Genomic DNA, 12,800 nt, shown 5'->3' with positions numbered 1-12,800 from the left:
TGCAAGTGCACAATGCTGTGCCATGTCGAGCTTCTTGTCCACCAACACCCCCAAGACTTTCTCCTCAGAGCTGCTCTCAATCCATTCTCTGCTCTCCCTGCATTTGTGCTTGGAATTGCCCCAACCCATCTGCAGGACCTTGTACTTGGCCTTGTTGAACTTCATGAGGTTTGCACAGGTTCAGCTTTCAAGCCTGTCAAGGCCCTCTGATGGCATCCCTTCCCTCCAGTGTGTTGACCGCACCACACAGCTTGGTGTCATTGGCAAGCTTGCTGAGGGTGTGCTCAATCCCACTGTCTGTGTCATCAGCAAAGATGTTAAGCAGCGCTGGTACCAATACCGATTCCTGAGGAATGCCACTCGTCACTCGTCTTCGCTTGGACATTGAGCTGTTGACCACAACTCTCTGAGTGCGATGATCCAGCCAACTCCTTATCCACTGAGTGGTCTGTCCATCAAACCTGTGTCTGTCCAGTTTAGAGTCAAGGATGTTGTGTGGGACGGTGTCAAACGCTTTGCACAAGTCCAGATAGATGATGTCAGTTGCTTTTCCTTGGGCCATCAAAACTGTAACCCCATCATAGAAGGCCACCAAATTTGTCAGGCATGATTTGCCCTTAGTGAAGCCATGTTGGCTGTCACCAGTCACCTCCTTATTTTCCATGTGCCTTACCATATTTTCCAGGAGGATCTGCTCCATGATCTTGCCAGGTACAGAGGTGAGACTGACTGGCTTGTGGTTTCCTGGGTCTTCCTTATTTCCCTTTACAAGTTCCCTATGTAGACATAGATTTGGACCACCTTTGGGTGGTTCTTCTATGTTATCTTGAGACAGGGTTTTTACACAGGAAACGAAGTCCTGAATAGATTGTGTCAGCTTTGGTTCTGAATACATTACATTAATGGACTGCTCAGATTTTGCATTTTTTGAGGTTCTGAGTCTTAGAAAAACTATGCTTTTGTAGCCTTGATTAAAAAATTCCAGTTAATAATGATTTATTATATTTGATTTAGGCCTGCTCAATACTAGCTGTGTGGACTAGAAAGAAGATCTTAGTAGGTCTTCACATACACTTAGCTTTGAACTGGGATAACTCACAAAACTTACCTCTGAAATGGGGACATTTTTGGGCAAAGAAAAGTTACGATTTGTTCACCATATGCTCAGATAGCCCTTGCTGCATCAGGTGGACAATGATCTGCTGCCATTTCTGCTGTTTTGTGGTGCCTTTGGGGCATCCCAGCACACTTGTTCCTGGTTCATGCCCAAGATGCCAATGGTTGGAGCACTTTTTGTACAGTCACTCGGCCCAGTACCACAGCTCCCAATTCAGGTTGCCTTTTGGGGGGGTTTACCATGTAGGGACCAGTGTGACTTGGTGCTGGGGACATCAGATGAGGTCTCCAGAGACCTGGCTTGGGCCGCGTATCACATCAGTTGGACCCTGATCAGTGTCAGTTTGCAGCCAGGTCTGAGGTTTCCATGTGCCCTTCTCAAGGAGGAGATGTCAGCTACTTTCCAGCAGGACGAGACTATGAGTGTTCACACAGAATCATAGAATAGTTTGGGTTGGAAGGGACCTTTAAAGGTCCTCTAGTCCAACCCTGCACTGCAGTGAGCAGGGAGATCTTCAACTAGATCAGGTTGCTCAGAGCCCTGTCCGGCCTGGCCTTGACTGTTTCCAGGGATGGGGTGTCTGCTACCTCTCCGGGCAACCTGTTCCAGCGTTTCACCACCTGCAGTGTAAGAAATTTCTTCCTTATATCTAAATATATATCCTGACAGTCTAAATCTACCCTCTTTTAGTTTACAACCATTATCCCTTGTCCTGTCGCAATAGGCCCTGCTAAAAAGTTTGTCCCCATCTTTCTTATAAGCTCCCTTTCAAGTATTAAAAGGCCATGGTAAGGTGTCCCCTGAGCCTTTACTTTTCCAGGCTGAACAACCCACAACAGGCACCAGTTCATGTTAAATACTGATTTAGAGATGCTGTTGGATGGAGATCGACACCTTTTTGTCCTTCATGTGATGTGGATGCCAAAGTTTAGGAGCCGGGTTAGGCTGCTGTTTTCAAGGGTGAATGGGATTCTTCCTTGGGGTGACAGGGCATGGTGTGTGCCTGACTAGCTTCACCACCTTGGAGGTTTGGATACTGCTGTCCCAAGTGGTGGCTTTGCCAGCTGCCCTGGTTATGGGCAAGTGACAGTGGTAGCGGCATAGAGGAAGGAGAGAGAGAAGGGAGAAATGTAGAAAGTGTGGCTTAGCAGCTAACTTGTTAGAACTCCTTTTTCCCTAAGAGCTCTTGGGTAAAACAAGGGAGAGTTGCTCTGTTCTTACTTGTAAATTGAATGGAAAGGTATTTTCTGCTCCAGAAGAAAAGCAATGAAGGCATTAGATGGATACTATGCACATTAGAAATACCAGGGTCAAAGATCCGTGCGTTACTCTTTCCACTCGCAGGCCCTTAGTTTAATAATTAGGGCTTTAAAACTGTTAACAGTTTTAAACACAGTTAAAATTCTTTTAACACTCGCTTGTGAAAACCTCGTTGCAGCAAGCTGTATCGAGAGCACAACCTGCCCTCTCGCGGCTTACTGAAAAATTACCTGGGGACACCAGAAAGCTGGTTTTCTCCCTTTTTACGTTGTACAGCCCTGGTCTAGCAACCAGGGAGGGTTGTGTCCTTGGTGACAGGAAAAAGTGCGGATAAATTTTATATGAAACGCTTAAAGCGAAAGGAAGTGAGCATAGGCACATTAAAAAACAGAGGGAGGAAATCCTGTAGCAAGTCTGATTGTAAAGGTTAGTTTCACATGTTTTATTGTTCCATTCATCCCAAACTACAGAAAAGGCATTTTTTGTTGCTGGTTTATGCAGGTGCAACAGCCTCTTGTTGCATAAGTTGTACTGAAGCTATTACTGCTGGGGCGGGATGAAGAGGGGCTCTCAAAGGCTCCCCTAGACTGCTGAGCTGAGGGAAACAGGGCTGAAAACACACCATCCCCAGTCTCCACCGTGCCCAGAACACCCTGGGATTTTGGTTCTACAAATCAGTGCAAAGCATGACCTCAGCTGGTGCCCATGGACCACTGCCTCTCACTTTTTTCTCTCACATTCACAACGGAGCAGTCACCCAGCCCAGCCCAGGCAGGAAGGATGAGGGACCAACGCATCCATCTTTGTGGCTGCTTTTTACTCAAGACACTTTGCTGGCAGATGGGAGGTATGCTCTTGAATGACTCCAAACTGAGATGGGTGTAATCATCACCATCCCCCCACTTTTCAAATAAATCCTGCTGAATTGTTCCTTTCTTCTGACAAAAGGCTCTAATTCAAACAGGAGCATGTAACATGCAGCTGCAAATGGGATGTTTAAGCCCCGGGGAGGGACAAGTGCTCAAAAACATCCCTTTCTCAGCCTTTGTGTTAGCTAGACCCATGCAGCTTCCAGCTTTGTGTGTAAGACTTTTGTGTGGATTAGCTTTCTGAGGAGTTTAATTCTCTCTAGTTACCAGTTAATTGCTCTCTCAATTGGCTGTACTGGATCCACGGGCAGCTAATGCCTCTTTCTGAGTCACCCAGCGGGTCAGATGCCTAATTTTTTGACTCTGTAGTAAGCTGGTGGCAGCCACATCATCTCTGTCAGTCATGGCCTGTGTCTTTGTGCAAACGATTATCATGAAAATTCTCTGAAGGAATTAGTGAGAACCTGTTTTCTGAGTTAAATTAAATCTCCTTGCTGGCCGTTTAGCTAAATGTTTGAAAAGGAATCTGTTCCAATTCTGCCTGTGACTGAGGAAAGCAGCAATGTAAAGCAACCCCATCTCATGGCTGCTATTGTAAAATTGGAAGTTGCAATGCCACTACTGACTTTCTTTTGGGAGAGGCGTGTGTCTGTGCTTGTGGTGGGAGAAAAGAGGGACAAGCAGATTTAAAGACCATCAGCTAAACGTGGTAGTGAAGGTACACACTTACAGAACGAGGCACGTAGGCTGATGGCAACCGCGAAGAAAACGAAAAGGGCCAGCTTTGTCCCTTCATGCTATATATGCAGCCAGTTAAGTGCCCTGCACACAGCTGCCTGGAGAAAGTCAGGTTACCAACAAGACTGCATCTATCTCCTGCTGTGCTTCAGTGCTCCCGAAGCTGAGGCACAGCAGATACTCACTCTCCAGTGCTGTTTGCTGAAACTAGGCTTTCCAAGACCTGGGCGGCCAGAAGAAATGGTACCAGTGCTGGCTATATTTTTCTCATACCAGCTCTCTCCTTGTGAGAGGGCATCCAACTCCTCTCCTAAAGGCTGGAAGACCATGGGCATAAAAAATTACCTCTACACTGGGTTTCACATTAAGCCAATGTATAAGCCATTGCATTGTATAGATCTAAAATCATGCTCCAATGTTGGCAGGGCACCCTCCAAGGATAAAATATGAGAACTCTCCAGGTATCCATCTGACTGCAGAATCTGTAGGTCTGGTTCATTTTGCCTGTCCTGATCTTCACCAATCCTATCTGCACTCTTGATGATGTTACCATTGTCATGTGTTCCCCCTTCAGAAGGTCCTGAGGCCACTCTCGTGCCAGGACAGATGGGATCTGCAGACAGCAACCAAGCTGGTAAATGTGACTATGAGAGTGAGAAACCTGAACACACCAAGCTATTCAGTAGAGAGGGAATAAGCAGTCAGGTCTCTTCCACAGCAGAAGATCCCTCCCCATTCCTCTCTCCTCCCTTCACTGCCTTGTTGTCTCTGGCCTGTCAACAAACCCGTGAACCTTGGAGTAACTTCAACAGGCAGGATGGAAAGAAAGTATGGGCTGATTCCAGCCATTGCTCTTGGCAGCACTTCCAAGTGCCTGAATAAAGAAGGCAGTCACTTGATCTTAGCTCAGATGAGGTCCTTTCAGCCCTTATCTCTGCCCTCAGGCTTTCTTACAGACTAGATTCAACAGCTGCTTTTTTCAGCACTGTGGTTCTGCCTGTGGTGGGTCTGTCTCCTGCGGTTCCTGATTCTCTGCAGTCATGTAGCAGGAGAGGTCAGCTGTCTGTTTTGGCTATCGTGAATTCTATTATGTGGATCGATGCCTGGGAGACAGGTGCTTAACTGTTCAGTGGTGGGGCCACACAGACCCCTCCTGCAGCTTCCTTCACCTGGTGATTTCATTGCTGCATCCCAGGCTGCTTCCAGGCCTGTTTCGCTGCCATCCATCTCTGAGGGTTGAGTCGATTCTGCCTCTTGGCAGATTCTTTTCATTTCTGACTTACAGGAAGGTCTCCTGAATTTCAATGTCTTTTTTTTTTTTTTTTTTTTTTTTTGGGTGCCTTTTGCTTGAAAATACCTTTCATCAACTTCATTTTTATGTGGAGGTATTATTGCTCAAATATCTGTAACGGTTTCACAGCTGACTCCTCTACTTGGGTTAACTGAAAAGCTACTAAACACATTAAATACTCAGAAGCTGTTATTTTCAGGAATAAGGCTGGCGTTTTTTGGGATAGAGCCTGAAGTGCTTATTAAACCTTCTTCCTTGGGTTTCTTTTTCACTTTTACCAGGGACTTTCAGACTCCAGCCTGGCTTTTATCAACAAATTCTTCCACTTTCTTTCATGCTGCTGTGTCCTGCCAGCCCATGGTCAGCGGCTGCTCAGGGTGGGGAGACCTTGCCAAAGAGCTGCTGCTTTTTGTGTTGCTCCAATTGGCTGTGCACGGTGAGAGCATGGCTAGGAGAGCCGCTGTGCTCAGCTTTTCCAGATGCACATCAAATTTACTTAAGTCCTTAGGACCTATGTTAACAACTGGCTTCGTGATTAGCAGGTGCACTCTTGCTTGGCATGCTATGCTCTCGCTGGTCCCCTTGGCCTAGCTGTCTGGCAGAGTGTGAACAAATGGTTTCATTTAGAGCAGCTCTAAGATTCGTGTCACATCCCAAGGGGGCTGCATCTCCTCCCCAAGCCTGGATATGGAAGCTTTGATGAGATGTAGAAATCCCGTCTTCTGTGGAAGTGTACACCTGGTGTGCCAGACCTTACGGATTTAGAATTCAGCTCAGAGCTTTGAAAAATACTGCTTGTGAAGGCAAAGTACAATCCTTTCCAAGAAAAGAAAAAGCTGGATTTTTAACGGAAGGAAGAACCACCCTTTTATGGAGGCCAAGCACTTTTTCCTACCTCCTTTTCTTTCCCTCCAACACTTTCCATGTGTAATCTTAGGATCATGATTTTGCAAAAAACAATGCAAACATTTGTTTTTAATATCAAATTTGTTGTTGTTTTAAAATGCAGCCTCCCAACTGAAAATACTTGATCAGGGATGTGACACAGGGAGAGACATGACAGAGCTCAGTGCTCGTTTACACTATGTCTGTCTGCTGGTAAGAAAGAAGTGTACACTGGTGGCTGCGCTAGGACAGACAAAGATAAAAGGTATATTTCTACGTAAAACTGAAAAGGGAGAAAAAAAGCGATACTTCTCATTTCAGTCTTGGCTGTATCTAAATATTTTAGCTTGGGCTGGGGATCACTAGTCACGTTTTCCTGATGTACACTTAATTGTGTTATTCAGACAGATGAATTTATGTCAGCTCATCACAACAGCCTGTCTCATGCTCATTTTTGCCTTAGTTGCTGTCAGTCATTCAATAACAGTATGGTTTTTACCTGGAAAGCACACCTCTAGTAGCATTGCACAAAATTGCTCTCTACTTTTCTCTAATGTTCCACCATTTATTTTGTTCAGAAGCAAGGTAAGGGCAGGTTTTACACAGAAAAGTGAATGGGAATTTATTGAACGACAAAATGATTACTTGCAATATTGCCTTTGCCTGACAACTTCCAGTAAATTCATTTTGCAGCCAGGGAATATCAGACTTTTTTCCTTCCACATTTCATGGAGTATGTAGTGGAGTAACTTGCTCTAAAATAGCAAATCCTTTGTTTTCAGTTGTGGCTGTGGCATGGTTAAGTACCTTTGAAATTGTTTTAGAGAGGGGTCCCCCCAGATATTTCAATATTTCAGGGCGCTGTAACTACATGTACAGTGAGAATTACTGAACTGGGAAACAAAGTTTTGCAAGCTTCACAGCAGCTGGGAAAAGAAAAAAACCCAAACCTATCTGAATTTCTAGTGTGTTTGCATTACAGCGCAGGATTGTCCCAGCTGTATGGTTTCTGCTGGGAGGTTCCCAGAGATTTCACCTCAGATGGTTCCTTTGGAGACTTCTCCGGTCTCCCTCCTCTCTTCTACATTGCTTGCCCTGTCCTTTTCGCTCTTTCTGCCTTGCTTTACAAATATATCTATTTCACTCTGTAACTAATCTATTAATATTCGTAGCAGTGGGAGAAGGTAGAATGAAGCTTAAACCTAGCCGTATTATGAAAAAGCTTTATAAAATGTGTAGCACAAATAGTTCTCCCATGTATAATAATTTGTATTGTATGTACTCTAAGCTGTTTTAAGTATAGTCAAGGTTACAATTAAGAGATGGAAACTTTTAACATGTGATTAAGAGGTTGTGAAGAATTCTGTATTTATAATAGTTTTATTGATTGTGTTGTATTAATTAATGTCTGTGCCAAAACTGACTAAATGCATAATTGAAGAAAATCATTAATCAGAAAAAAAACCAAGAAAGAGAAACTTCATCCCAAAAAATAAAATCAGGAGCCAAAATTGGCATTCGTATCTATTTCACTTTAAAGATACTTTTACTGATACTCAGCTCAATTTTTTCCTTTTAATTCTATTATTCTGTGGCTCTTGGATTACTTCTGTTTTCCTCCCCTCTCTCCCATACTCACCATCTCATCAAATAATCTATTTGCAGTAATTACAAGAATCAAAGCTGGCTTGTTGCAGTAGGTGAGTCCCTTCTCCAAGCCCGTCCTATTTTTAATGCTCTCTCATTGCCCAGTCCCCAGAGCCCCAGCTGTGTGGGCTGCCCAGCCCTGCACTCCCTCCCGTGGGTTGGCCTTAGTCAGGTGAAGCTGATCTCAGTAGTGAGTGCCATCCATCATGTCGAGATGCACAAAAGTGGGCCATCGACTCTCTGCTCATAAGACAATATCATTCCTCATGCAGATCTGAATTCCAGGGGAGTTTTTTCTTGCATTTGCATCATACTGCAAATACTTGACACCTGCACATTCTGTCTATTAGCTTTGCATCTGTATTTGATGGCTCTCTGGTATGTCTGAGCTTAGCAATGCATCAGAAAACATTTCCTTAGGCCACAGTTTTTCCTGGATTAGTGACAACAGTTGAATCGATTTGTTAATGTTTACCATCTATACTACCGAAACATTCAAGTGAATGGATATGCATTTCACAGATGCAAATATGAGATTACGTTCAATAGTGTATTAAAACAAGAGTGTACTAATAAATTTAGCAAAGTCTCAGAATTTAATATATCAATATCATTTAATTGCTAAAGCTGATTTTCAAATATCATCTTTAGAATGGGAAAGAACAGACCAGAACCTTTACTTGCCATTCAAATAAAAGCAACTGTTATTTTCAAACAGTTAGCTAGTTATATTTTCACTTCTTTTAATACTTTCTCACATTGCATTCTTCTTGAATTTTATTTGCATTCTGATGGGACAAAAAAACATAATAGACTTGCAGTGCTTCATACAGTAATGAAACAAATATCAGAAAACTGACAGAGAAAATGGTCATCATAGTATTTCTAGACTAAAAGGATTCAATAGTGTTTGAATAGGCAGCCAGATTTCGGACACTTATCTGAATCAAATCTCTAGCAATTCACATTTTCTTTCTGTTCCAGCAGGATTTAAAGCAAGGCACCATTAATTAATAGAACCTTGTGGTAGGTGCCTGAGAAAAGAATAATAATTAAAGGAGTTACTAATTGACAGATTTTCCATGATTCACAGAAGACTCTATGCATTGTTGCAGATAATATCTCTTCAGGCAGGTAGCAGAATTTTAAACTGATGCTTCCACTAAGCTCTTCTATGATTAGCAATTGTTTTTTCTTCCTTGTAGAGCACAAAACATGCACAGCAAGGTTTGCCTTGTATTAAGAAAGTAAAGAATACTGCAAAATTATTAGAACCTGGAAATAATTTTCAGAGGCTGAAAACTGCAAAATACTACTTTTTGTTTGAAAATTCAGTGTTTTGGTCTGGGATGGGGAGCACAGCAGCCTGCTCTGAACAAGTGAGTACATTCCCAGCCTTGCACAAACAATTTGTTCACAAATACTGAGAGCTGCTGGTCTCTCTGTTCAATGACAGACACCCTCCAGAAGGTAGCAGGCTCCATCTATCTTAGACACCTAATGTGGGTACCCAGAGGCAGGTAGTATAGTGCCATTGGAGATGCCCAGCGGTGCCGTGCAGTGGCTCCAGCATGGGTTTCTTGCTGCTCTGCACATTTGCCAGCTACACACAGATACCTTGGATGCAATAGAAGCCATGACTCAATGAGCCCCACCGAAGTGTCCAGTGCCATTTTAGATGTCCTAGAAAATCCAAGGCATGATGACTGGGACTACAAGATGTAGACAGAGGTTATTCAACAGATCCAGCGGGCAGCTGAACCGAACCCTGCAGTACCCAGAATGGCAGTAGTGCTCCTATTTAGGCAACAACCCACTTCCTCGGGTGAGATTCACTTCACCCAGATCCAGGTTTGTACCAGGTTAAGGTGGGATTCATCTCATCCAGATTCATGAAATTGATTCTTTTGTCTAAACTTAGACCTTTAGTTTAATTTAAGGTTCTTGAGACTACCCTAGCTGGGCTTCCAGCTGCCAATCCGGAAGGGTGAAAGGCCTCTGCAGGTCCTGTGTCATGTCTCTGGCTCTGGGCAGATGTCTTGGCTAGCTTAAGTTGTTTCAAGTGACACCAGACAGCAATATGTAGGCAGCTGAACAAAACTCTTAAACTTAGAACCAAATCAACAGAAGAATTTTAAGGAGGCTGTATTAACAGTTTAAATGCCTAGTAGACTCCACTGCAGGAATTAGAAGTCGTCAAATTAAAATGGAGAAACAGACCCCTCTAATTTGCCAGATCCCACATTTCTTAAAGAACAAGACTGATTTACATTTTAAGATTCCTGTGTCATGGGCAGTCTTATTTTTTTTTTTTTAAAAAAAGCTGTTCAACAATTGCAATAAAATGCTACCCTTAAATTAGCTCCCAATTTGATTGACTTGTCACTGAAATTGGGAATAAGAAAACTCCTTAACACCAGTGTACCATTAGGAAGCAGGCATTCCTTTATTGCAGTGCTGAATGCATGTGGGATCATTCCACCTAACGTGCATACCATATGTTACATTCAGGCAAGATTATATAGACCATACATAAGCTTATGCACATATGAGTCATACACATTCATTCATTTCCCAATAATAGGTGGTACTATGTTAATTAAGCATCATGCATGCTCCTTACAGGTATTTAAGAAAACTTCTGGGGGGTCTCAAACAATAGTTGACCCTCTAGTTACAGTTACAGTTACAGTTGACTTTGCAAGAAGATCTTTTGTTTTAGTTCCTTCTTGGAATTATTGATTAACCTTCCCTTAATGATATAATGTTGCACAACTACTGTTTGATGGTAATAATCCATAATAGTTACACTGAAACAGTCCATAGTAATTATACTGAAATGAACAGTACATGGTGGCAGACTCAGAACTAAAAAGTCAAATTAACAGTTAAGTATCATTTTAAAAACTATCTTACTGTCCTGGTTTTGGCTGGGATAGAGTTAATTTTCTTCCTAGTAGCTGGTACAGAGCTGTGTTTTGGGTGTAGTATCAGACTAATGTTGATAGCACACTGATGTTTTCAGTTTTGCTAAGTAGTGCTTACCCAAAGTCAAGGATTTTTCAGCTTCCCATGCCCTGCTAGTGGTGAGGGGCACAAGAAGCCAGGAGGGAGCAGAGCCAGGACAGCTGGCCTGAACTAGTCAAGGGGATATTCCAAACCATAGAATGGCATGGTCAGTATATACATGGGGCAGGGAGTTGGCTGAGGACCACTGATCGCTGCTGGGGGACTGGCTGGGCATCGGTCAGCGGGTGGTGAGCAGTTGTGGTGTGCATCATGTGTTTTCCTTGGGTGTTATTCCTCTTTTTGTTATCTCCCTTTTCATTAGCATTCTACTATAACAACAATAATAATGATAATAATTATAATAATAATGTTTTACTTTATTTAAATTAGTAAACTGTTCTTATCTCAACCCATGGGTTTTACCTTCTTCCAGTTCTCCTCCCCATCCCACTGGGGGTTGCGGGGTAGGGGGCAAGCAAGTGAGCAGCTGTGTGGTACTTGGTTGCCGGTTGGGGTTAAACCACAGCACTTAAATATAGTCACAGAAAGCTCTCACCTTTTGCAAGAGAATAAATATATAACTTCTGCCTGAAATGTCATCCCTAGATGTCATGACTTTTGACACTTCCACAATGTTCTTCATTTCTCTGACAGATTTTTAGGGGAACATGCCTGGCACATAAATATAACTGGAAAAAGAATACTGTAGAATGAACTCCTCATAAATTATTTTAAAGATTCATTTTACTTCATGATTCTCCCGTAGCTGACAGTCATGCGATTAACATTGCTGGCCTGTAGAGAGCACTTTTTGTTTTGCAGCCAAGAAACCACAAGACACGAGGCAGGTACTTACTTCAGATATTTATTGTAGTCCATCAGAGAATGTCAAATCCCTGTTTTCAAACCACCAATATACATTGCCTTCATGGTGTGAGTGAGGGGTGATGAGAACGAGAAGAACTGATGAACGTGATTTAGATTTGTTTAACACATCTTGGATAAAAATGAATTGGACAATTTCAAGTCAGAGCAGTTATAGTTTTATTCTTTATATGGTAAAGCAATCTAACAAAAACAATACCATAGAAATAACTAGAATGAATAAGGCATGTCAAAGTCTTCACTGAGGTGTCAAGTATATATATACATACAGTACTGAATATTAAGCAACAGTGTAAAAGATCGCCCCACACTTTATTACTGTTGTAATTATGAACTAATAAAGTAAATGTCATCAGTGTTGTTTGAGAGAGAGACACCGAGAATATAAGCGCAGATTTAAATGTTTAGCATCAAACTTGTTAGATATGTCTCTCCTGGTACTGGAGCCGACGGCAAACTCTCACTAGCTTCAGTGAAAGGAGGACCAGAGAAGCTGGGGAAGGCGTTTCTGATCCTCCATTGCATAGTCCTCACACAGCATAAATTGCATTGTCCAGATTGCTGTAACACTAGAACTTTGGACTGAAAGAAGTTACACTGGGGAGTCCCTATCCGTGCACGTTGGGAATAGTTACCTCACCAAAAATGACAATTTCTGATCACCTGTCTTTAATACTTGGGTTAATGGGTTGTGCGCAAACCACCTACCATGGCCTTGTGCATGTCTATAATGGTTTCTAAACCAAAGATGGTCATGAATCATTCACACGGCTTATTAGCATGATGCCAGACCAAGGATCCTCTGTACTGTCAAGGGAGAGAAGTAGGAACAACATGTAATATATGCACCTACAGCTGGTGGAAAGAATGTGTTTCCCTATTTCTGTCTGTTGATAGTATAGACATTCGAGATCTCACGGCACCGGCTGGCAGATAGTTTGACTCCCTCATTGCTTTCTTGACGTTGCATGCCACAGTGGTTGCTGCAACTGGATAGCTATAGTCACTGGTCTGCATGTGACTTTGTGTGTTGTAGTTGAAAGTAAGACTTTCCTGACAAGCAATCTGATCTTTTTAGAGTGAGATATGGTGCTCTCTG

Source organism: Falco cherrug, chromosome 2 (assembly GCF_023634085.1).
Source record: "Falco cherrug isolate bFalChe1 chromosome 2, bFalChe1.pri, whole genome shotgun sequence".
Lineage (NCBI taxonomy): Eukaryota > Metazoa > Chordata > Aves > Falconiformes > Falconidae > Falco > Falco cherrug.
Note: the sequence above shows the minus strand (reverse complement) of the source record.